General features: G+C 40.3%; 1 protein-coding gene across 1 annotated transcript in view; it reads right to left on the bottom strand.

The window, feature by feature from the left end:
• The window catches only part of SMCHD1 (structural maintenance of chromosomes flexible hinge domain containing 1), a 3,546,415-nt gene that overhangs the window by 2,518,961 nt on the left and 1,001,048 nt on the right, over window positions 1–26,406 (bottom strand). The gene's annotated exons all lie outside the window — the stretch shown is intronic.

Raw genomic sequence — 26,406 nt, 5'->3', positions numbered from 1 at the left:
AAGTGGATTCTTACCAGGGTTATCGAACATAGATGCCATGAGACCCAAAATCCTGAGGTATTCCCTCCCAGTGACCAAAGTCTGAGTAGAAAATCTAAGAAATAGATCTAGAAGATGGTCTATTTTTCCTGTGGAAAAAAATGTCTTTGAACTAAGGTATCCAGCTGATACCACATGAACACAGTCCTGTGTGATGGAGTCAAAAAGGAATTTTAAATGCTCTCTTGGAATCCATGTTTGTGAAAGAGTTCTCTCACCCAAGTGAGAGATTCATGACACTTTTGAAAAAGATTCTGCAAATATAAGCAAATCATGTAAATATGGGGAAAAAAAAGAAAATGGATAGCGTGTAGTCTACAAGCTATAACTGGATCTAACCACTCTGTGAACACACTTGGTGTAGTGGATAGCCCAAAGGGTAAAGCAGAAAACTGATAGTGTTTCAGACACACAAACCTTAAGAAATGTTTGAAGTCAATATGAAAAAGAATGTTAACAAGCATCTTTTAAATGTAGTGTTACCAGGACATTTGAATGCAGAAGAGGAGGTAACAGACTGTGAAATGACATCATTAAGAACTTGGGCAATGTCACAAACAGGTCTAAGATAATCGATCCAGAACTTGTTTCCAAGCATTTACTTTCTTTGGCAGTAAAAAGATCCTTGAACAAAAACCTTTCCCAACTTGGGGAGGAGGAATGTAAAATGTAGATGTTCAAGATCCACATTGCTGCAGTCCTTACACTGGGTAGTCCGCTGTCCTTACTAATAATATGTACAATATATACAATATACACAATAATAACAATCCCACACACACAACAACTACTACAGAGGAGGGGGAGGAGGAAGAGTGGACTGGAGCAATGGATCTTCGAACATCTCTACATTTATGGTAGGTACAAAACTGTACTATGTTCTTCATCTCACATTGCTGCAGTCTAAAATAGCTGTAAAAAAACCAGCCCTAGAGATAGAGTAAAGTGGAAAGGATAATGCTTAGAAGAAAAGTATGACTGAACTCAAGTAGCTGCTCCAAAATATCTTTAGTTGCCACCCCCCAAATAAACTGCCTGTGTATATCCAAAGTGCAAAAATCTTTTCCTTTTTTTTTTTTTATTTTGGGGGTTTGCATAAAAGAATAGCAAATGAATAGTTTGGCTTAAAAGCCACACTAGAAACCACTTTAGGCATAAAGGAAGGATTTAAAGATACCCTATTCCTATGGAAAAAAAAAAAAGCTCAACCAAAGGCCTGTAATGTAGAATTCAGAAACCCTTCAGAGGTAAATGGCCAACAAAAGCAGTCTTCATATTTTAACCCCTCTAAGGAATTGCTTAAACAAATGAGAAAACAATGGTGGGTCACAATCAAGAGTGAGCAGAAATTGCTGCAGCATGAATCTTAATAGAAAGGACAAACCTTGTCCAGTAACTAACTCAGTATATTGAAAACCACACTTAAATTAGGCTTAGAAACATCAAATGCTTTTGCTTGCCTCCAAAATAAAAATCTCTTCCATTCTTTATTTGCACTCTCCTTGTACTAGCCCTTCTGGCCTCAAAATAACATTCAAAACTTGCTGAGGTAAAGGCCATGGGCCCCACCACCAGACTTCTCCATGCTAAGAATCACCAATGCTGAGAGGCCAATCTCCTCTTATTATTGTCTGGGAGGACCTTGTCTGAAGCCTTTGGGAACCTTTGTTGGAGATAGAATTGAAGCCTTACAGGAATTTCCAAGAAGGAAAGAGAAAGCATTTTTGTTCAAGCTGTGGGATTTTTGGTGTTTGTGCAAATGGTTGGCAGCTGTTAGTTCTGTAGAGAAATATGTCTGGAGTGTCTGGGTTCCCATGACGACATGATTTCACATTTCCAACATCGATCCACCGTTCCACTACCCATTTGTCCATATAACACACTCACAACACATCTCTCCTTCTTCATGCCTGAAGCGGAAACCTTGGTAGTAGATTTAGCTTTAAACGAGAGCAGTCTCCCACAAAATCATTGCTTTGTTGCACAGAGGATAAGAATGAGTTCCCCCTTGTTGTGTTTGTGTATTGTGACAGTTGTGTGTTCTGTTCTAGAAAACCCTGAAGAAGGAATTAATAAAAATTGAGATGCTATTAATGCACAAAACTTTCTGCTAATGTCTCCTTCAGGTGCATATGTAGATGCAGCAGTCTGGCAGGGTTCGTGTTTTGTTTCCCCAAGCCATTGATTCCCTCCCCAAGCTTTGTCTGTCGCATCTGTAGATTTCGGCGGGCTTCGGTCACAGTCTGTCTGTCTGTTCCTCCTTTAGAGTGACAGCCACCCCACCACCTTAAAATTCCTTTTAGGGCATATCTGAATGACAGTGTCCATATCTTGGCAGTGCTGTGTCCATACATTTTTGAGATAGATATTGTAGCTTCCTCATGCAGTTTGGCATTTTGGGAAGCACCAGAATACAAGATGCCATGAACCCCAAGGCTTGAAGGACTGTCCTTGCAGTCAGCCTGGACTGATGAGACAATTGATGGAAGTAAAGAAGACTGAAAAAAATTTAACAGTCTGCATATATAGACTTAGCCTTATCTTCCATTTTCTTTTAGACTGCCTCAACAGGTGACAAATAACACATCAGATTGCAAAGGAGCATCTAAAATCCTTGTCTTAACATGGTCAGCTAAATTCTGATCCCGAACTCCAGTGACAGCCACCCTAGAAGGGGGCCTGTACAGCATCAAAACCACATTGCAAAGAATGCTTACCCACTTATTCAGACATGTACCAAAATCTTGCAACTCTTTACAGTCAATACCTGTTCTTTCACTCCCTGGAAGCAGTCAGCAGTCTACGGTACTGTTGAAGATCCAGCAGTCAGCCTGGGATGACATGCTTGACAAGCCATGTTGCTTCGCCAGAGACGGCTTGCACCTGTCGCCCCTGGGCTTTCGAATACTGGCCAAGACTCTTGCCGCCCCAATACTGCCTTTTTTAGGCAAGGCTCAAAAGACAAACTCGCCTCCATAAACAACAATAATAAACAAAAACTGAGGGTAATGCTGCTCAATGCCAGAAGTCTAAACCTCAAAATGCACGCACTCAAGGCTCTCCTTAGTATGGTAGAAATACACGCATGTGCAGTGACAGAAATCTGGTTCAAGGCTCCAGAGAACACCCCAGCACTACCAGGCTGTAACTCCTACCATACCTTTAGGTCCCAAAACCAGGACCGGAACAAAAAAAGGAGGGGGTGTGTCCATATTCATCAAGAACACCCACACCTCCAGGTTAGTAGCACAGCACGCAGAATCTGAGACCATCCAAGTGCAACTGACAGTGGGTAAATTGACTGTTCAATTTATAGCTTGCTACAGATCTCCCACCTTGTCTCAGGACCCTCACGCAGCATTCCTGAGAACATTAGAAAGTATGAAGATTCTACCCAACACCATGCTACTGGGTGACTTCAACTATCCAAACATTGACTGGGAAAACTACTCAAGCTCAAATGCCCTAGCCCAATGCTTCCTTGAGTTTATAAACTCAAACGCCCTTGAACAGCTGGTCACCACTCCCACAAGAGGTGACAACATACTGTTCCTGGTCATCACCAACATGGGGAACCTATGTTCCACACCTGAGGTAAACTCGTCATTGGTAAGATCAGATCACAAACTAATCACACTGGACATCCACCCCCCCCCCCCCAGTCAAGGAAATCAAGGTAAAAAACTTCTCTAAAACCAACTTCACACTCCTCAAGACCGAAGTGGGAAGTTTCAAAGCTCCCAATCAAATGGGAAATGATGACCCAACGGCAGAATCCTTTACAAGTGCATTCTATGAACACCTTCAAGAATGCATGGACCGAGTCATCCCAAGTAAAACCAAGACCAACTCCTCAAAACAGAGGAAGCCAGTCTGGTGGACCCCGGCCATAAATAAACTTTACAACAGAAGGAGGAAACTCCTGCAAGATAGAACAAAATCCCAAAATAAGAAGGCATCTCTGATTAACATCAGTAAAAAACTGCGCTCCCTCATTAAATCATCCAAGGCCAACTTCGAAAGAAAAATAGCCAATGACTCTAAGGATAACCACAAGGCCTTCTTTAACTATGTCAAGAGTTTAGGGGCAAACTCTCAGATATGCTCTGAGCTAGTGCATAATGGCCATAAATACACTGAACCAACCGACATTGCCAACATCCTGGCTGACAAGTTCAGTGCAAACTTCACCCCCCCCCTCCACCAAAGGGGCTAGCACCCAAGGGCGCCCGCAGGCAGGAGCAAGGGGGTGCACTTGCACCCCCCTGGAACAGGCTGGCCAGGAGATTAATTTTCTTTAAAAAAAAAATAAATAAGTTGGCGTTCTTGGTCCTGGTCCCATAATGCATCACATCTGTGTGCGCATTGTCGTTCGCGCTCAATTTGAAATACAACAAGTGGTGTTTGGTATTCACTTTGCAGGAGAATAAGTCTTCAAGTTTTGTTTGCTGATTCGCCTGTTCGTGGAGAATGAGTTTTGCTTTATTCATTTAAGGAAGCATGACCGGGAGTTGGAAAGTAAGTGTTCACATTTGCTTTATTCAATCAATTATGCGCCATTTCCAAGTTGTGGGGCGTGTGTGTGTGTGTGTGTGTGTGTGAATGGATGTTGCCTGTACAGTCAGATGTCTGTTCTTCTATAGGTCTATACATTATGCACATAGCTACTGCTGTTTTGAAGGTGGTCATTCCCGACTAATCGGTGGGGGAAGGGATGCAAAGCATCTAAGTATCATCTGCACACATTTATAAATGGCGCTGGTGCTGTTTGTAGTGCATCGGGGAGGGGAAGTGGAGCGAGCCCGGAATGTACACAGTTAAGGTCAGTGGTTGATTTTTTCCCTAGGTCGTCACTGGCTGCTGCGGTGTCTCAGTCTCGGAGAGAGACAGAGTGTCTATTGTTTTGTGGTACTATCTCTCTAATTTCTCTAATATAATCTCTAATAATGGGTGTTCTGTATTTTTTATGAGTCTCGTACAGTAAGTCTGCTAATGAAATAGTAAGCAGCACCTTCTGATGCATTCCACCCCCTAAACTTTACATTCTCTGTGGCTCTCTTTTTTTTTTTTTTTTGAGTTTTGGGAATTACAGCTCCCCACACACTGCCAAGAAATAGGAAAGAAGAATTAGCATGAGAAATAAGTGATTGTTACTGACCCCGCCCGTCCTTAGTGAAGTTCAACATAACCCTTTCTGCTGTATTGTGCTGGAAGTAAAAGCTGTTCCTTACACACACATTGACATGGGTGAGTTTCAACTCCATCTCATTACTACTTGGAAGTTTTAATGGTACTGCTCACCATGGTGATTTGGGTCGTTATACTAGCAGTCGTAAACATAAAACAGCGAAGCAAAGTTAGTGTGACTTTGGCATGAATCTCTTTCTCCACGCACGCATTATGTTATTTACACATCATATAGCTGGCTTAAATAGATGTGTGCTAACTGCATGTGTGCTGTATGTTTAAACAAAACAGAAATGCAGCAGGAACGGGGATGGTGTGTTCAAAGATTTAAATACAATTAGGAACTGTAAGTTGGTATATCAGCTTCAGGAGTGTGATTGAATGTGAGGTCTGTTGTTAAGTCTTGGTATGGTGTTTATAAAATTGTGTCATTTACATGTGCTGGGTGTTTGTGCTTTATGTGGAACACTTCACAAAGTAATAAAACTTTTAAGTAAATTTGTCAAAAGGCTGATTCACTAAACTGTACACATTGTTTTTTTCTAGTATGAAATATCACTTGGTCTGGTAGAACTGTAGTTTCATAAGGTGAACCCTTGGTGTGTGTGTGTGTGTGTGTGTGTGTGTGTGTGTGTGTGTGTGTTTGGTTATTAAATGATAGCATTGCTTTTCTTTGAATGTACTATAGGGTCATCTGGTTTACTAAAAGTTATGATGAAGATGTAAATATTGTTTAAGGACAAAAATGTGTCCTGGGGCACTAGCACTATGAAAGAGAAAGCAAAATGTTTTCTTCTCACCCCAACATTTCAGGCTAGTATTATGAACCCATGGCTATCTCTCCTCTGCTACTTTCCTAGACCTATCTAAAGCATTTGACATGGTCCCACACAAACAACTTATCTCTGTCCTCAAGAACCTATCCTTCTCACAATCAGTCACCAACTGGTTTCAGAGTTACCTGTCTGACCGCCAACAATCCGTTGTATGGCAGAATGACATATCTCCCCAACTACCTGTCTCCATAGGGGTTCCCCAAAGATCCATCCTTGGACCCCTATTTTTCTCTGTTTACACCAATAATCTAGCCTCTGCCACCAAACATGGCACACTCATCCAATACGCAGATGACTCAACCATCATCTGCTCAGCCCAGTCCCTACCCAAACTGCAAAAAGTCACACAGGAAGCCTTTTCCTCTGTTGAAACATGGTTATCCGATGCCCAATTAATACTCAACCCAAACAAAACTAAACTACTCATCTTCAACCCACCAAACATACTCAAAACAACTCTCACTTTAACATCACAGCAAAAGACAACACCACTATATCCCCAACTGAACACACCAAATTGCTAGGAGTGGAAATAGACAATAAACTAAAATTTGACATTCACATATCCATGACCATAAAAAAAAGTCCACAAAAAACTAGGAGCATTATACAGAAATAAACAATTTCTCATCAAAGATTTCAATAGCAAATTCCCACCTTATCTCCACCCTACTTTATGCCTCTCCAGTATATACCAACCTAAGGCAATGTGATCTAAACAAGCTAGAGACCTGCTACAACAAAATCGCCAAATTTGCCACAGGGGCATCCTACCGTAGTCACCACTGTCTCTCACTTGCTGAACTGGGCTGGCTTGAACTCCCTCACCTCCTTCAGTGGTATCAACTCTCACTCGACCACAAACTAGTAAACCATCCACTAAATGTCCCATCCCTCCAGAATCTACTCCAACCCTATCGCACCACCAGACCACTAAGATCCAGCAACAAAAATCACTTGCAGATCACTAAAGCCAATAACTCTGCTGGTGAAGCACTATTCTCTTGCACCACAGCCAAATTATGGAACTCACTCCCACCCACAATTACCTCCGTACCATCATGCACCAACTTCAAAACTTTATTAAAAGTGCACCTAAAACATGCTGGCTATGCCCTTGCAACTCCCACTCTAATATCATCCACCCCATCCAACTACTACCTTTCTTTCACCTCCACTAACTACCTTGATGATAGCAAGCTCAGATACTCATAAGCCTAGTACTTATTATACAGCAGGAACTTCTCATTGTTACATTTGTTAATGCCTGTTATGTACTTCACAGATAAAGATTCTAGTTGTCTACTGATGTACTATGTTCTTCATCTGTAAATATGTTGTAAGTAATTTCTATGTTAAATTGTTAATCGCTATGTAATCCAATGTAACTACTGTCTGCTGAAAATGGACCCACGTCCAGTCGGACACTCCCGGTCAACAAATTTAAATAAATAAATTAAATAAATAAATAAATAAAATTTTGATGGCTTCATTCTCATTGTTGTTGCAGAGTTCATTACTGAATGGGATTGGTTAAAACACACTGCTGTATGACATACTGAAGTTGCCAGGCATTTTTCTGAAGACAGTGTCGGTAGCCTCGTCTATGTACATGTGCACGTTTTGTAAATTTGGAATAAGATGCACCTGCCTTACCAGTTAGGTTTGAGAAAATAATGTTCCACAGAGATGGCGGTGTGTCCCTTGATTATGTTGCTTGAAGTGATGGTACAGCATTAAGTCATCACAGGAGTCCATAGTTGCTTAGGATATTCCAGTAAATAGATGGGATTAAACTGTGGGCAAGGTTGTTGCACTGGGGCTTATTGCAATACAGTAACAGACTCTGTAGATCATTGACATTTTTTCTGCCCCTATTTATCATAAACTGTGGCCTTTCATACCTAGTTCATGTGAATATTACGGACATCTTTCAATCCTGTCTGTAAGGCGTGGTGACATTTTCACACTGACATCTAAATTTCTCCTAGTCAGTATAAATACCAAATAAGATGTCCCAGAAATAGTCACAGGCGGTTGTTGCGATAGCAGTGCACATAGAATGCATATATGTATGTAGTACATATGTGTGTGTATATTGTTTCTTTTTTTTTGTGTGTTTTTTTTACTCCAGGCTTTTATTAATGTCCGTAGATGATCATGATATTAAATACTAGATACCACAATTTAAATTAACTTTTGAGAAATGTGTGAATAAGTTGCTTATGTTTTGTAGTTGTAAGAAATGTGGATTTGATTGTACTTTAAGATGCACTGGATGTAACACTATCATGTGTTGTTTATGCAACATGAGCAGGCCTGCTGAACTTGTTCACCCCCTGCATACATTTCATCACCACTTTTTTGTAGCAATACTGTTGGCAAATTTTCCAACGCAAAACGTTATAGCTTTTATTTCGTTTGTGCAGTTTGTTTTCATCCTGCCCTTCCCAGCAAACATTTTTCACTTTGGCTATATTGGGATCTTTTGCCCACTATAGACTATGAACTCTTTTGCAGCATTCATTTTGTTTATAGTCTGTTTTACTCTTTACTATGGCTCCTTTCTTTCTCCATGGCTATGACTTCTTCCACTGAGAAGTAAAGCTGCAGTGAAAGGTCATTTTTCAAGTATCGCACACTTTTTGCCTATGTTTCCTTAGTGATGGTGAATTCCTAGTGGCTATAATACTGACCAGTCAGAGAAACGCCTTTCATTTTTGCCATTCTCTCGTTGTGAGAACAGTCCATTTGGTGGCATAAAAGGTATTATCCATATTTCCTTTTACACTTGTCATTCCCCGTCTGTAAAATGGCATCAGTGGTGTACTGTGACTTGTTGCTTGCAACACACTGACACATCCTGTTCAAGGGAATCAAACTTTTTTTTTACAAGACACTTGGTTCATGCCCTGTCAAGCCAGAGTGTGTGGCTTATAGAATTTGTTCTTAAATGTGGGTCATCACTGTCACAACTGGAGGTCTGGTTGCTACACTAGTGGGGTCAAAATGTTCAACAGCATTATTAAAAGGTGAACAACTGTCACTGTTTAAAGTGCTCTATTAAATTTAATAAAGAACCATGTGCGTGCAGAAATGCTTTTTATTTAAAATAGTTAAAGAAATGGGGATGTGTGAGATAACTTATGTAACAAGCTGGGAAGGTGTGAAAAACTTCTGATGTGGTGATCTCCTGTTTTATGGCATACATCATACGTGTACTCCTCTTCCATTTATTTCGACTGGGGTTCTAGAGTGCTGTTGCTGCAGCCACATGATCATTGAAAATAAAACTGGTCATCCCTTACTTTTGGGGTGTATCATGAACTTCACTGTTCATCATGAGATACATGCACCGAATCAAACTTTATGGCTAAGGTATGGCTTTGGTAGTCCTCCATCTGTACACTGCTTGGGTTAAGTTACCATTACTAACATTTGAATTTTTCAAGATAAAGGCATTATTAAACTCATGTTAAGCTGATTTGTTGTTTGAGTCCTGCACATTCTCTGCAGTAGAATGCTAGCTATTTTTATTTAAAGCATAGTCTCCAGGTTAATTTAAGCTGGTTAGTGGTTCATACTCTCCTACAGGCCTCCTACAATTTTGAAGAAAAGGTGCTCTGCATTCAGTATGTTACAGAGGCCTTCACTGTCTACTTTTTTGGAGGTTGTTGAAATGGCAAGATTGTCTGAGCTTTTGCAACAGATGTTGTGTCTTCAGTTTGCAACAGTTAACCTTAGCAAACACTACTCATTCCTAGGTGTGATCTGAAACTGGAAGCTGCAGCTCTTTTAGGCAGTCTTAACATATTTACTTGTTTTCCACAGCTGCTGTTTTAAGAAAGCGGTTTATTAATGAACTTTTGTAAGTCTAGTTTTCATTCTATAACAATAAATTATAATATCCAATGTATCATTATTTAATTACTTCAATCCTCAGCTATTTGCCAGAAAAAGTACAGATTTTAGGAGGAACACACAAATAATATGAGGTAAAAATCTGGATATTCTGCGAAAATCTTTACAGTTGAGAGGTATGATGGTGCTTACTGCAGTATTAAGTTTTCCTTGCATAAACATGTACAAAAGCAAAAATCAACTAGTTTTATGTAATTATTTTTTGTTGTTGTCCAGGTTACCAGTACCTGAAACAAATCTGAAAATGTTTTTTTTTAATCCCATACCTGACACTTTTTTTTTTCTTTTGTTCAGTAATGCAAGATATTGACTACAAAGGTAGTAGTAGCCCATCGGATTCTTTAGGTTGTCTTACAACTTCAAAGCCAATGCATCAGACAAGAAGCGAGCATTCAGATATAGTAGTAATATGATACAGTTCATTACTGACGGCAATTCGTCTTCAGAATTCTTCACCTTGTAGGTTTTGCATCATTTTAGGATGCAGATAAAATAAGTTGAACTAAGCAGTGTTACTGGTGGAAAGCCAGACGTCAGTGAAGAAACTAATGAGTCAAGATAGGAAATATACATACATGTTCTGTAATAACTCTTAAAATCCACGCTTACTGTGTTTGCTCGGTGTGTCAACTGCAAATCTTTGGCAACACTAACTCAATACCAAGTTTAGCTGCTAGTGATCTTGCCTTACTGAAAATGCCATTCCTAAAGTGCTCTTCAGCATGGTTGCGGTGCTCCTTGAATATTTAAATGAGTCTGTTGACGTGTTGAACATTTACTATACAAGTTGAACAGACAAACATCTGAGCAACAGGCTCAAGAACTGCTGAGTAATTTGCAATAATGAATTGAGAAAACAGAAATGTGCATGAAAAGCAAGCACTGAGTAACATAAGTGCATTTTGTCTGGTTTCACCAGCAGCGCTCTTCTGAAGATAAGCCAGGTAGTTCAATATTTTCTTAAAGTTCTGACTAAACACACGAATGGATTTATATTACTCGGTCCATCATGTCTCTCACAAAAGAGATATATTTGGTAGCAATGCTCATCATTTTCGACCGTCACGGAAAAAAAGTAATAATCTTCTTGATAACACCAACAGCACTACATATTTCAGGAACATCATTCAGATCACTGACTACAAGGTTTAGTCTGTGAGATGCACAGTGGATAAAGGCTGCTTTTGGATATTTTTCACAAATCTTTGCCTGAACACCATTCTGGATGCTTGTCATTATGGAGCAGCCATCATAGCCTTGTCCGAGTAATTTTTCCAGGTCTAGACCGTACTTTATGCATTCACTGACAATGACATTTGATACAGACAGTTCATCTCTCACAATGGGAACAAAAACTGTAAACTCTTCTTGAATACAATCATCAACGAACTGAATGTCCAATGACAACTGCGCAATGTCTGAGATATCTGCAGTTTCATCTGCCAATACACTAAATCCAACTGCCCTGTTCGCTGCACAGTCTCCTTTCGAAGTACGTGTTCGTATTCTGCCGACTGCCATCAGCTCATTTTGCACCCTATGGGATGTGTACCAAGCATTTCCTGCAGCTGTTTCACTGTGCTCTTTCAGTATTGTGTCACCAGCTTCAATACAAAAATCTAACAAGTAACACAAACTTCCACCAGAGCCTTCTTTTCCACAGAGAGGAATGTCATGGGTTGCACAGTACATAATGGTAGATACAATTGGTTACAATTTATTTTGGTTCTCTGCAATTTGTTTTGCTGCTGCTGCATCTAGCTGTGGAATAATAGCTGTTTCTGGCTTTTGTCATGTTTGTGTATGAGAAAAAATGGAAGCATCTTCAGTAGAACCTTTGTGCCATGATGACTGCATGTGATTTCTTGCAAGACTCATTGAAGGCATTATATTTTGTGCACACACTAGTGATAAAGCTGCCTTGCAACCCACGGTGAAGTGACCGAGGAAATAATACACAAGTTAAGCAGAGTGGGCCTTTCAAGAGAGGGAATATGCAAGCCACAGTGAGTACTGAGACAACCAACTATGTCTGAATATAGTTGGCTAATGTTGGCTAATAAATAATGACATGCATTTCAGTTTCAGACTTCATATCATTCAGAAAATTCATTTTAACACAAATCCCTTTTATTCTAGCAACTTTCTAATGTGTCCCTAGTTGTGGGCCTTTATCACTAACATTATAACAGGCTTTGTCCAGATTTCTTGTGTTAACAGATTGAGAGGTATGGTGTGTATGTGTGTCTGTATGTATGTATAAGAAGGTGGAAGCATACCCCTCAGCTGTCCAGGTTTTTGGACAATGTCCAGATTTTTGTCCCATATTCCTCCTAAAAAGCATTGAAGTTGCTAAATAATGACAGACATTTGAGTTTTAGATGTCATATCCTTAAATCCTGTTATTCTAGCAATGTTCTAAGTTCATGAGAGCAATATTTATAATCTGTTCCTATTTATTTTAGGCTTTGTCCAGATTTCTTGCACTTAGAGGTTGAGGTGTGTGTTAGAGAGAGTGAAATGTCCTAGAGTTAGCAGGTGGAATTTATTTTCAAGTGCATTTTCAAGGAATTGTGAGCTTCAAGGGAAGAGAATTTTACTGCGGCTCATGCCAAGCCTGCTTAAAATGTGCAACTGTTTTGTTTAGCAAATGGTATCACTATTGTGGTATAGAATTTTTAAAGCAGCACAGCAGGTAGCATACTTGCATCTTGATACAGAGGGCTACAGGTTCTACTCCCGCAACATGTAGATTTGTATTTTAAGGGGGTGTATGGATGAGATGCCTAATAACTATTTTTCAGCTTGCCACCCATTCCCTATTGCAATATACCAGCTTACCATTTTTATAATATAATGTAGGCAATTTATTCTTCAAGGGCAGCAGGCATTGAATTTGTAGATGAAACACTGAAATATAAAGTTGTTTTCTAGCAACAACCTCTTCACTGATTTCAGATCTCTTTAATGTGGAATTATTCAGATGAGTTTTACTTCTGCAAAGATTCTGCATATTGATTGATATTGGTGGACTGTATGACAGAAGTTTGAGTAGAGTAGCCCTTTATGGTTGAAATGTTCTGAACTGGGCAGGTTGTCATTATTGGTTCATATGATTTGTTTCATTGCTTAAAGGAAAAATGTTCAGAACTATAAATTTAAAACGCACTCTAACAAGTGGTGCTGTATTATACAAGGAATATACTTCAATTATTATATAGTATAATTAATGCAGTCAGGAAGGTGAATCAAATAACTTTTGCATGGTTCTAAAAATGTGTGCAAGGAGCCTATGATTTGAAAACAGCCCAAAAGTAAACTTACCCTGCCACTGGCCAGATGCATTTTCTTTGAATGAGGGTTTCAAAGGAAGAGAAGTTTTAATGCTAAGCCTCTTTTCATTGTAATACTATTGCTTTGTTTAGGTTTAGTAAATGTCTATCAGTGTTTGGGCTATAAAATTTTAAATAAAAGTTGTAAATGAAATGCAAATATCTGTAATCATTGTAGAAGTAAAGCATAAAACAGTATGCACACAGAGATTTGAACAGTGTCTATGACAAATGGGGAAAAATAGCCAAGTTATGGGACACTGGAATGGCTGCGTGGGTGGGGGTGGGGGTAGGGTCGTGTGGGCAGGGGCAGCAGAGGAGTGGGGCTGTGTGGGTGGGGCTTGGATTTGCACCCCCCTGCAAAAAATCCTGCGGGCTCCCTTGCTAGCACCCATCCCAGAAGAATGTGGCGCTCCAGATATCTCAGACACACAAGTAAAAACAGCCCTTGCAAAGGCCAAAAACACAGCATCAATGGGACCAGATGCTATCCCAGGTTGTGTCTTACACGAGCTTCAAAATGAACTAACCCCCCATATCTCAAATCACTATTCAAACTCAGCCTCTCTACAGGCTATGTACCCAAAGAATGGCGTACAGCAACAGCCGTACCACTCCACAAAGGTGGTGCCACAACTGACCCTGTGAACTATCGCCCTATAAACTTGACTAGCTTGGTCTGCAAAGCCATGGAACGCATTATCATGGAGCTCATTAACAGGGACATTGGGAACCTCCAGACACTGGACCCCACCCAGTTCGGCTTTGTTAAAGGCAGATCTTGCCTCCTGAGCTTGGTCGACTTCTTTGAAACAGTCACCAAGGCCATAGATGAAGGGAAGGTGGTCCACACAGCATATCTGGACCTCGCTAAGGCGTTCGACACCATCCCAACACTCAGGAATCATAGACAAACTCACCAGCTTAAACATCAACCCCCATGTCACAAGATGGGTTGTTAATTGGCTCTCAGACAGAACCCACATGGTAAGAGTGGCAGGCGCCATGTCTGACTCTAACCCAGTCACAAGCAGAGTCCCACAGGGCTCAGTCCTGGGACCCCTCCTGTTCGGTATATATTTCTCCGAAGTACAGGCAAAGGCGGAGGGACTGTGGCTAACCAAGTTCGCAGATGACTGTAAATTGGGTGCAATAACTGACTCTCCAGCTGACACAGACATCCTGCAAAAGGGTCTCACAGAGACAAACACCTGGTGTCAAAGTCACGGCCTCAAAGCTAAATGCCAAAAAATGCATAGTAATCCCATTTGGGAAAAGTACCTACAAACTACCACATAGATGGGAATCCACTAAGTACAGAAGAAGTAATTAGGGACCTGGGTACCCAAGTAGATAGCATGCTCTCCTTTGATAACCACATAGCCAAAACGGTCAGGAAATCCTTCTATGTGGCACACCTTATCACAAAGGGTTTCTCATCCAGATCCAAGGAGGTGACTGTGCCCCTTTACTCCTCACTCATTAGGCCCATAATAGAGTACAATGCCCCATTTGGGATGTACCTCACTAGACACCTCCAACAACTAGAAAGACCACAGAAGTACCTCACTAAGAGGATTAAGGGCCTTAAACAATTACCCTATGAAGCACTACTAAAAAAGCTCCACCTCTTCTCAGTCGCTTACCATCTGCTCAGAGGTGACCTATACCTGACCTGTAGGGCCATGTCAAACCCTGAACTAATGGACATGCTTCACCTCAAAAAAACGAGATCCCTCAGAACCACTTGTTCTAGCGACTTGAACCTATGTACAACAATAAACAGGACATGCTGGAGGGATAGATTCCTGTCCCAGCGTCTCCCCTCACTCTGGAATAGAATCCCAATCCATATTCGACAGAGCTCCTCTATGACCCTCTTCAAGAGAAATCTTGATGACTGAATGGGTAATCGTAAGTTCTATCCTGGGATCACTTCAGGACCCCTGTTGACAGAGGCCCAGGTTACTAATCTAATGGGGAGGTGAAAGCCATCACTCTGTGGCTAGGCTTATAAATGCCCATGGGCAGACAGCCTAGTACTTACCTATGAACCTACGAGTATGTAATGAAGGATAGGTGGAAATAAAATAATCTAGTCTGGAGGACGAGGAATAACCCCCTGGCAAGGAGGGATAAACTTCCAATGCCATCTACAACCTTAATCAATTATCTTCTGAAACTGTGTGTTGCCAAAGAGAAAGTGGAGATTCACACTTTCTGGAATGGAAAAGGGACTTCCAGGGAGGAAGGAGGGTACAAACTCCCTCAAATAGTCAATCTGACTAGATGAACTGTAATTGGGTTTGGGGGCTCCTGAACTGATTTGGGAACATCCTTGCCATTTTTTACCACCTTTATTGAATTATTTCAGGCACAGGCAAGTTATACATGTATATAAAAGAAAACAAACCATGTTAACACGTTCAGTTACAATTATACAACACAGTCTTTTATATAATTCTCATCTAACATTACATAAACTGATCAATTCCTGCCTTCCCATAAACCTCAATCCTTCTCCAAAACATTATTCCTGCATATATGTTCTCACAATTTCCATTTTTCTATGCAATTTGCTCTTATCCTTTTCTAAAGATCTAACTTCCAGTTCTTTTGTTACAATATTTGCTACTACAAATACAGTTGGTTCAGACTTTGATTTTCATTTTCTAGTAATTGATTTTTTGCAGCCACCAAAATTAAACTTAACAAGGCCTTACCATGTCTAGGCAATTCAGATGTTGTATCCCAGCTCAAAAAAAAAATTCCTTAGTTACAGGCATTTGTTCACCCAATATTTCTGACAGAGTACTTTTTTGGAATTTTTAGTCTGCCAACTCATTACACTCTCAAAACATATGTTCCCAGTTAACTCTTTTCCCCCATCACACCTCTAACATTTGCCATCTACCTGAGGAAAATTTCTTTGGAGTCTTCTTCGGGTATAAAAAAACCCACTTCTAAGCAATAATTCTTAGGAACACCCTTGCCATGATGCCAGAATTGGATGAGCAGTTAAGATAATCCCTTAAAATTTTTGAAAAGAAAGGATAGAAAATCCTGACTTAACTTGCCCCTTTCATCACACTTTGATCACCTCTGTAGCAAAGAGCAAAAAAGTGAATCTCTAGCCATAAGACAAAATAAAATCTCATTATCTAAACATCGTCTTCAGATATTGTAAGAATGCAGCCAAGCAAACCTCCTCAAAACAGTACCAGAGGCCATAGGCCTGGAAGAATTATCAAATAAGTCATACACACACTGTAAACAGAGAGCAGTGACTAGTACAACTGAAGAAACTAAATAATTTAAAGATGTTCCTCGCAAAAAGAAAGTGCACACCAAACATTCAGCATACTTTCACAATTGCTCAGAATGAACATTAACATGTGAGCCTGACCATTAAAAATTCTGAAAATCGAAGCATACACTATTCGCCCATACCCATCAATAATTTTCCCATCCTCATCAGAAATAGGTTAGGAATTAACTGTTTAGCAGCATTAGGATTAACTAAAGCTATAACTGCTGGGTCAAGTTTGGAAAGATTGTACAAAAATTAAAAAGACTGAGGAACTTTAACATTCTAACTGCCTTTTTAGGGACAAGCAGGCTGGCCATCAGGAAAACTATAGGCAGAGATGCACACAGCCTCCAAAGCTGACAGAACTGGAGAAATTTGTGAAGGTCCAAGAAATTCCTTCTGGAACAACTCAGTTTCCTGGGAGACTAAGAAACCTCAGTGTATTCCCACTGAAAACACTGACACATTCTAGAACATGTCTCAGAGAGAGGAACCCCAAAGCAAGAATCAGAAACTGAGCTCTACTCCAACTCTGAATAAAAAAAACTGAGGCTAAAACCTGTATCTGTACCTATATCATCTTGCTCATATTCAGAATCTAGAATCTCTTCTGTAAAATGGGTATCCTCCTTTCTTTTATCAGAAACAAACACAAGGATGAAAATCCTGAATAAAACCCTAAGACAGACCCAGTAAAGTTTGGTAGTAGATAACGCGTTTAGTTTTCTGTTTCTTTTTGGAAAAAAAAAAATGGGGCCAAGAGTGATATAAATGGAAGCAACCCAACCCGTAGTAGCAGCATCCCCAGCAGTATTACAAGACGGATTGCAAGGACTTAGACAAGGCCACACAGGAGTCATCCATATGGGGCCAGGGAAGAGAGAGCAAAGAAGCCACTTCAAAAAAAAAACTCTCTAAGCCATTTTAGCAAGGGCCTTACACCACTGATTCTCAAGAAATAGTACACGGAGCTAAGCCAACTTCTGATGGCTTATGGGAGTAAAAGACAAACAGATATTACAAGAGCTTATATTGTGCGTCTCCCCTAAACAAACAAAACAAGCAACATGTGTGAGGATCTTTATAAGGAATTTGGCCTATACACAAACACTTCCCTTTTCTCCAAGATATAAGAAACAGTTTATACAACTTTTTCACAAAAATGGAAGCCAAGTCCCCAGAGGGGTATTTATCTCCCCAAATGACCAAACATGCTGACTGACAAATCAATGAAGATGCAACTATGAAAATCTGACTGAAATTTTCAATGGTAAGAAAGATCTGAATTTTTGTGTCTATATGTCTGCGCGTATACAAGCATGCCCAAAAGCTCCTTCACATGTACAATGCAATGGATGACACCCAAAAGCTTTCATGTACTTGAAAAACATCCAGTTCTTCGCAGGATAGATGATAGATCCTATACAGCTATATGCTACTGCAAGAGTGATTTACTGATGAACATGCTGATCATACTTATCAGGAAATTAAAGGCCCTGAAGATCTAGGAAGCAGATGCATAGACCTTCTTCTGAAACCTGTCCAAAGCTGTACTTTTCATTAGGAAAGGTGTTAGGAGCAGAAATCAACTGGGACCCTTCTTCTGGATCCACAGACATTGCAAAGTTTGATCCACCACAGGATTTCTGTATGGGAATTTCTAAGAGTCTTGCACCCAAACAGAACCTGCCCAATATCTCAGATGCAGTGGGACGAAAGTCAGATTCCTGGAAGGCAACTAAGAAGACATCTTCTAAACCTCCTGGAATAGGAGAAATGGTCAATAGTTAAGATGCATTCAGGCCCAATAAATCAAAACACATTTTGGGGGCCCTTAGATGCTTTTCATACCTTCCCATTTTAATGCATTTTTCATTCTGGTAAGGGCTCCCTCAAAGGAGATCCTGCCAGATGGGGAAATCAGAAAAATAAAGTCCTCAGCGTCAGAATCACAATCCAAAGGAGAAAACATTTCAAATGAATAATCTAAGTTCTCCTCATTAATTTGTCTGTGTTTCCCCCAAATAAGATGAAAACTGATCAATTTTCATTTTGGAAGAGTAGTCTCCTAGCATTGAAGGTTCAAGCACCTCCTTCCCGCATGCACTGGTGGGTATGTACAGCCTTCAAAATACCTTGGACAATGCTTTACCACTGTTCAGGGGTAACTTGGAAGGGAGGGAGGGAGAGAGAAAAGTAAGAGATCCAGTGTGCACCTGCTCACATGGCATCTGCCTAGGAGGTAGGGGGAAGGCTCGACTTCCATGCAAAAGCCTTCATACCTCTACTCTGACTAAAGTAAAGATCATCACAGTGTATGTTAAATTTGCATACAATTACAATTAATTACACTATAACCAGCAATAAAAAGTGCATTACCAAACACAATTTCAGTTTCAAATGATAAAGACTAAATACTATATACAAATGGACAGTTTACATACAGTGGATATAAAAAGTGTACACACACCCCTGTTAAAATGCCATGTTTTTGTGATATAAAAAAATGAGACCACAATAAATCATTTCAAAACTTTTCCCACCTTTAATGTGACCTATAACCTGTACAATGCAATTGAAAAACAAACAAATCTGTTAGGGGAAAAATATAGAAAATAAATAATCTGGTTGCATAAGTGTGCACACCCTTAAACTAATACGTTGTTGCAGCACCTTTTGATTTAATTACAGCATTCAGTCTTCTTGGGTATACACCTGCCATCAATTAAAGAGACTCCGATTAACCCCAAACAAAGTTCAGCTGTCCTGGTAGGATTTTCCTGACATTTACTCAGTTGTCTGCTACAGCAAAAGCCATGGTTCACAGACAGCTTACAAACCATCAAAGGTATCTCATTGTTGAAAGGTATCAGTCAGGAGAAGGGTACAAACAAATTCCCACTGTACTGAATATACCATGGAACACAGTGAAGACAGTCATCAAAAAGTGGAGAAAATATGGGACAAAAGTGATGTTGCAAAGAACTGGATGTTCCTCCAAAATTGATGAAAAAACAAGACAAAACCTAATCAGAGAGGCTGCCAAGAGACCTATAGCAACAGTGAGGCTGCAGGAATTTCCTGCAAGTACTGGTTGTGTACTACATGAGACAACAATCTTCCGTATTCTCCATATGTCTGGACTATGGAGTAGGGTTGCATGACAGAAACCTTTTCTTAAGCAGAAAAACATCCAAGCCCGGCTAAAATTTGCAAAACAATACACCAAGTCTCCTAAAAGCATTTGGGAAAATGTGTTATGGTCTGATAAGACCAAGGTTGAACTTTTTGGCCACAATTCCAAAAGGTACATTTGGCGCATTACCAAAAGAATACCATCCCCATTGTGAAACATGGTGGTGGCAGTATCATGCTTCCGGGTTGCTTTTCTTCAGATGGAACTGGGGTTTTAATCAAGGTACAGGGAATTGTGAACAGTTCCAAATACTAGTCACTTTTGGCCCAAAACCTTCAGGCGTCTTCTAGAAAGCTGAAGATGAAGAGGAATTTTACCTTTCAACACAACAATGACCCCAAGCATACATCTAAGTCGACAAAAGAATGGCTTCAGCAGAAGAAAATTAAAGTTTTGGAATGGCCCAGCCAGAGTCCAGACCTAAATCCAATAGAAAATCTGTGAGTCCAGACCTAAATCCAACAAAAAGTCTGTGGGGTACCTGAAGAGGGCTCTGCACAATAGATGCCCTCTCAATCTGACAGATTTGGAGCACTTTTGCAAGGAAGAGTGGGCAAATATTGCCAAGTCAAGATGTGCCATGCTGATAGACTCCTACCCGAGAAGACTGAATACTGTAATTAAATCAAAAGGTGCTTCAAAGTATTAGTTTAAGGGTGTGCAGACTTATGCAACCAGCTTACTGTACATTTTTTATTTTTTACATTTTTCCCTCCAACAGATTTGTTTTTCAATTGAATTGTACAGGTTACAGGTCACATTAAAGGTGGGAAAATTTTTGAAATGATTTATTGTGGTCTCATTTTTTTCTATATCACAAAAACTTGGCATTTTAACAAGGGTGTGTACACTTTTTATATCCATTGTATAATAATGTAAATCTAGCCACAAGCTGATAAAATTTCAAATTCCTATCAAAATACCTTGCGTGGACACATTCAAGAAGTTGACCACCTTTGCCCTCAAAATAATGTTTTGTATGTGAACAAAAAATATATACCAAAAGCCTTAGTAATATTAATCACTAACACATGATCACACCACCACCTCTGTATCATGCAGTCATAATGCAAACATTTAGGCTCTTTTCCATCACAATCAGAGTTTATATAGGAGTGCTTACTTGCATATGCAAAAAATGAAGGAAACGCAACTAATGGGTCCAGTGAAGAGCTTTTTGGACTCCTTGATGTTGCAACATATAAGCAAACATAACCACATCTACTTTAGTGGTGATTTCCCACAGTGTTAGAATTGTGCTGGTTAGAACTAGGGCAGTGTAACCTTTATACACCGTTTTTTGTGTTTTTTCTGTAATCCTATATTACTGCTGCCTCTAGTAGATCTGACGAAGGGCAACTAAACACCCTGTGAGTGGAATAGAAGTAAAACGCTATTGCGCATTAAAAGAGGTTCGCACTCATCTGAACTTGGACAGAGTAGCCTTTCTAGGCCGCTTTTGTGTCTGCTCTTTTCTGCAATCAACTGAAGGTCTTGCTACAAAATTAATAACTAGTGGGATCAACTGTTTACTATAATCTGGCCGTTTTATTTGTCTTAGCTCTGCTCTCGCACTTATGTGCTTGGTTGTACTAGAACTGTACAAGCTAAAAGGGTAGGCTGTTTTACAGGTTGAGCCATTGTGTGTGTTTGCTCTGATTTCTGTGCTTAATTACTGTTATCGCTGCATTTTAAACAATAGAAGTGTAGACTATTACACCACAACTAGTCTATTACAGTAGAAGAGTACAAGCTAAAGGGAAGGCTGATATACAGGTTCAGCCATTTTCTGTGTCTGCCCTGATTCTGTGCTTAATTATTGATTCGCTACACTTGCAAATGCTAGAAGGGTAGACTACTATACATTTGATGCTGGATTCTAACAATAAATTTGGCCTTTCACGATGGTTCCCTTCTTTCGCTGCTACACTGACTGAAACATACTAAATGGGTTTCCTGCTTTCCTGCTCTCTGGTTTAGGACACAACTACTGTTTAGCGGGCATTTCTTTTCCTTGGATACTGCTTTTCTGTACGCATGTAGACTTGGAAGCCAGTTAGCCACTTAGTAATATTCTTTAAGCAGTACTGCTTTGAGATGACGTAACCACAAATTGTGCTGAAGCTTATAAGAATTACCGACTGCCATACACAGTCTAAAAGCTATCAGATATTACTGTGCTATATTGATTGTTGCTCTGCTGAAATGACCTGTACTGATTGGTCATTTGAATCCTGTTGTAACAGCTAATGTCTGTAAGCCTGGTATGTTTGCCACTCTGTTTTAATTTGAATTGCTAGTTCTGTTCATTGCATATGCAGCATCTCTGTTTTTATCATATCCTGTTTGCTAACACATTTATGAAATTGCATAACTCCACTGTATTGTGCAACTGTTTTTTTTTCTACACTGCTGTATTTTTTATCACTACTCCTCTACCCCCCCACTCATATCAAATTCACCCTATTTATCCTGCACTAAATTCTTAATCACCCAATTTAACCTGCACTCAGTTTAAACCCTCACTCACCCCTCATTTCTTATGAGATCTCCTCACTTTTTCTACTGTATTATCCCCTAAACATCCACACATTTCACCCCCCACTTTTTACACACACTTTACTGACTCTAACCCTTTTTACATCTCCCCTCTACCGCTTATAACTATCTCTGTATTTGTTTTATTTTACAGACAAATAAAGCTATCCGACCAGCCTTGACGCCCGCTGTCCCACTCTAGCTGGATATTCACCTACAGTCAATTACCTCCAGTGTGCATCCCTCTTCAGTGAAAACCATCTAAGTATGTTCACCTCATCTGTTAAGGATACCTGCTACCATTAGTCCTTGATTACTCCTGTGGTGGCTCTTACTCACCTGCAGACCGCACCCTGTAACTTTTTTATCTTTTACACTTGACTAGTTATCCCTTCTTCTTCTAGACTCCCTCCATTCTACCCTCTTCCTCTCTAACTTATACCTCCTACCTGAATTGTTCCTACTGCCTACCTAACCCTCTTTCCCTGTCTGCTGCTTTCTAAAGTTAATAGTGTTGTCAGTCCTGTGCACCCCTCCTAGTTTTTTTCTCCTGCTGCTCTTCAGTACTCTTGCCTCAGCTTTTTAGACTCCTACTGACCTGAACATAGCCCAGCCACCTATGCTCTTACATAGAACTCCCTGCCTTTCCTGCTCTCATTTCTGTCCTTTATATCAGCTTCTCCGATTGTTTTCTTAGTCCTTCCTTGTGGGTGTAGCCCCGCTCTGTTCGCCCTTGCTATGCTTGAGCTCACTTCACTCCCCTACCCTATCCCTATTCCCAACCACCCCCATTACAATTAGCTTTATACCTAACTATCCCTCCCCTTCCTGTCCTATTATCCACTACAGCTCGACTTCCTGTCACTTACCACTCCCACCTCATTAATCTGTCAATCTTATCAACATCACTTCCTAGACACCTCCTACTCTCCCAACCCAGCCATACTCTAACATGCAATATCTACTTTTATCTACTACACTACTACTTTTTCTCTGTATCACCACCCCTTACCATTCCAATCTGTATAATCCACTCCAATGCTCTCCAATGTCTCACTCTTACAATATACCACAACTACATCTTTTACTATCTCCCCAGATCTCTTCACTACCTCTACCACAAGCCTATACAAACCACCATTCTTACAGGTTATTAAACATTTCCCTAAAGCTAAATCAAAGCTACTCAAACTCTATCATTTACTACCCTCACACCTCTCTCTAAACAACTACTCTTCTCTGGCGATGTCCATCTCAATCCGGGCCCCTCATCATCCCTCACCCCCCCAACATCTCCTCCACAATTAACTATCCACTGCCCCATCTCACACCTCTAATAATCAGTCACAGCTACAACAATTATTCCCTGCCAAAGACTTAAACATTTACTCTCTGAATATTCAAAGTCTAACAAATAAGGTTACTGAGTTGCACTCATGGATTGCTCTCAATACCCCAAACATTATTTCCCTATCAGAAACCTGGCTTAAGCCACATATCTCAGACAGTGAAATACTCCCACCCGGCTATAACATCTTCAGTTCTGACAGACCTGTAAAAAAAAGGAGGTGGCGTAGCCATCCTCTACTCTAACAACCTTAACATCTCTCCTTACACCTACTCTATTCCTAACTTCCTATCTGCTGAACTCATCATTCTCAACTGCCATCTGAACCCATATAGAAAACTTGTTTTAGCTTCCATCTATATTTCTCCTGGCAACAATCTGGCCATTCTTGAAAACAGCCTATCCTGGTTCTCCCTCAATATACCACATGAGAAACTTATCCTCGGCGATGTCAACATAGACTGGTCCAAACTCTCAACTGACTCTCCCCAACTCAGCATCAACCTACATGGGTTCCACCAACTTATTTCATCACCGACTCGAGTCCATAAAAATTAAACTTCCAGCTCCATAATTGACTGGATCCTAACCAATACCCCCCACCACTACCAATCCCACCACCTTACCGGATTCCCTCAGTGACCATCTCCCTACCTCCATCCTTAGACACAACCACCATACTCCCAAACCCCACCTCATCAAGGATAGTCAAAATCTATCTACTTTCAATTCTTCTCACTTCAACTCTATTCTCCGCAACACAGATTGTGCCATCCTTAAACAGCTCCCCCTAAATGATGCTGTCAGCACTTTCAATAACATCTTCTTGACTACCTTAGACTCCCTAGCTCCATCTAGGAAGATCAGAGTAAAATCAAATCATGCTCCCTGGCTCTCCACAGAGACTAAGTCCCTTATGAAACAAAGAGATAACACTTGGAAAGCTTGGATTAAAACTAAACAACCACATCCTCTTCTCAAATATAGAAAAATTGAGGAACCTTGCTACAAAACGTTAATACCAATGACAAAATGTCATACTACAGTTCTGCCCAGCTCAATAAATACAATCCTCGCAGATTTTGGTCAACTCTCAACAAGATTCTCTATCCTGGAAGTCCTGCTAATCCCTCACCATACCCTAAACTCTTTCTCTCTAGAAACTGCCACACTCAAACACTTCATCTCTTCCATCCAAAATCTCATAACCACTAGTCCTAACTCAAATTCTATACCTGCCCCTCCTAGTCTAACTAGCACAAGTTCATTCTCCTTTCAGCCTGTTCCCACTACCTATATCAAATCTCTATTACTTAAACTAAAACCATTCTCTCCCTCCACTGACAAATTACCTCCTACATTCCTCAAACTTGCTGCTGACTCTATTGCCTATCCTATATTAATAAACAGATCCATTCTTGAATCTACTGTCCCCACCCTCTGGAAATCCTTCTTTACTATCCTTCTTCATAAAGTTGGAAATTCCAGTGAATCTTCTAATTACCGTCCTATTGCTATTCTGTCCCCCCTCTCTAAGATACTAGAGAAATGTGTCCACTCTCATCTTCTTAAACACCTTCTTGACTATAACCTGCTTACCCCTACCCAACACGGATTTTGTCCACACCACAGTACCACCACTGCCCTCCTCTCCTTCACACACACCACTGCAGACGCCCTAGACAAAAATAAACTCATTTCTTGTCTCTTCCTAGATCGCTCTAAAGCTTTCAATACTGTCTCTCATCCTTTACTATTATCCAAACTTGCTAGCCTACACCTATCCCCCTCATCACTTGCTTGGTTCAATGATTACTTATCTGCCAGGGAACAATCTGTCAAATGGCTGTCAGCCTCTTCCCCTTTTCTTCCCATCTCTACTGGTGTTCCTCAAGTCTCTGTCTTAGGACCCCTTTTGTTTAACATCTTCACCAATGATCTTTCTCCTCTTGTAAAGATTCTTCTCTCATTTAATATGTAGATGACTCCACACTTATCTCATAGGTTCATAGGTTAGTACTAGGCTGACTGCCCTTGCGAGACATTTTAAGCCTAGCCAGTTATCCCCTATGAGATTCAAACCCCATACCTTGTGTTTGCAAGGCAAACACCTTAACCATTAGGCCACCCTCCCAACCCTAACAACAACCCTATCTCTAATAACATTTCTGAACTAATTCCCTAACCCAACAAGCCTTACTAGCCACAGAACAATGGCTTTCTCAAAACCTACTGATCCTTAATCCCAAAAAGACTAAACTCCTACTTTTTCTTCCCAGTTCTCATTCTCACCATAAAACCTCATTTGTTATTACATCTTCTAATAATACAACTATCCTACCTGACAACCATACCAAACTCCTAGGGGTCATCATCGATGATGAACTAAAGTTCAACCTACACATACACCAATGTATAAAAAGAACACACCAGAAATTAGGCCTGCTTTATCGGAACAAAAGATTCTTAACTCTTGATGCTAGACTTACTCTTGGACAGGCCCCTCCTCCCCCCTACCCTCCTTTATGCCGCCCCAGTCCTTACCAGTATTCAGGCCACCGCTCTTGATAAACTTTAACAAACTTACCATAAAATAGCCAGATTCATTACTAACTCCCCACACAAATCACACCACTGCACTGCCTTAAACTCTCTCCAGTGGCTTGAACTTCCCCAACTATTGCTACTTTATCAATTTC

Source organism: Protopterus annectens, chromosome 3.part0 (assembly GCF_019279795.1).
Source record: "Protopterus annectens isolate FY-2018-M chromosome 3.part0, PAN1.0, whole genome shotgun sequence".
Taxonomy (NCBI): Eukaryota; Metazoa; Chordata; order Ceratodontiformes; family Protopteridae; genus Protopterus; species Protopterus annectens.
This window is presented reverse-complemented; position numbering and strand designations above follow the sequence as displayed.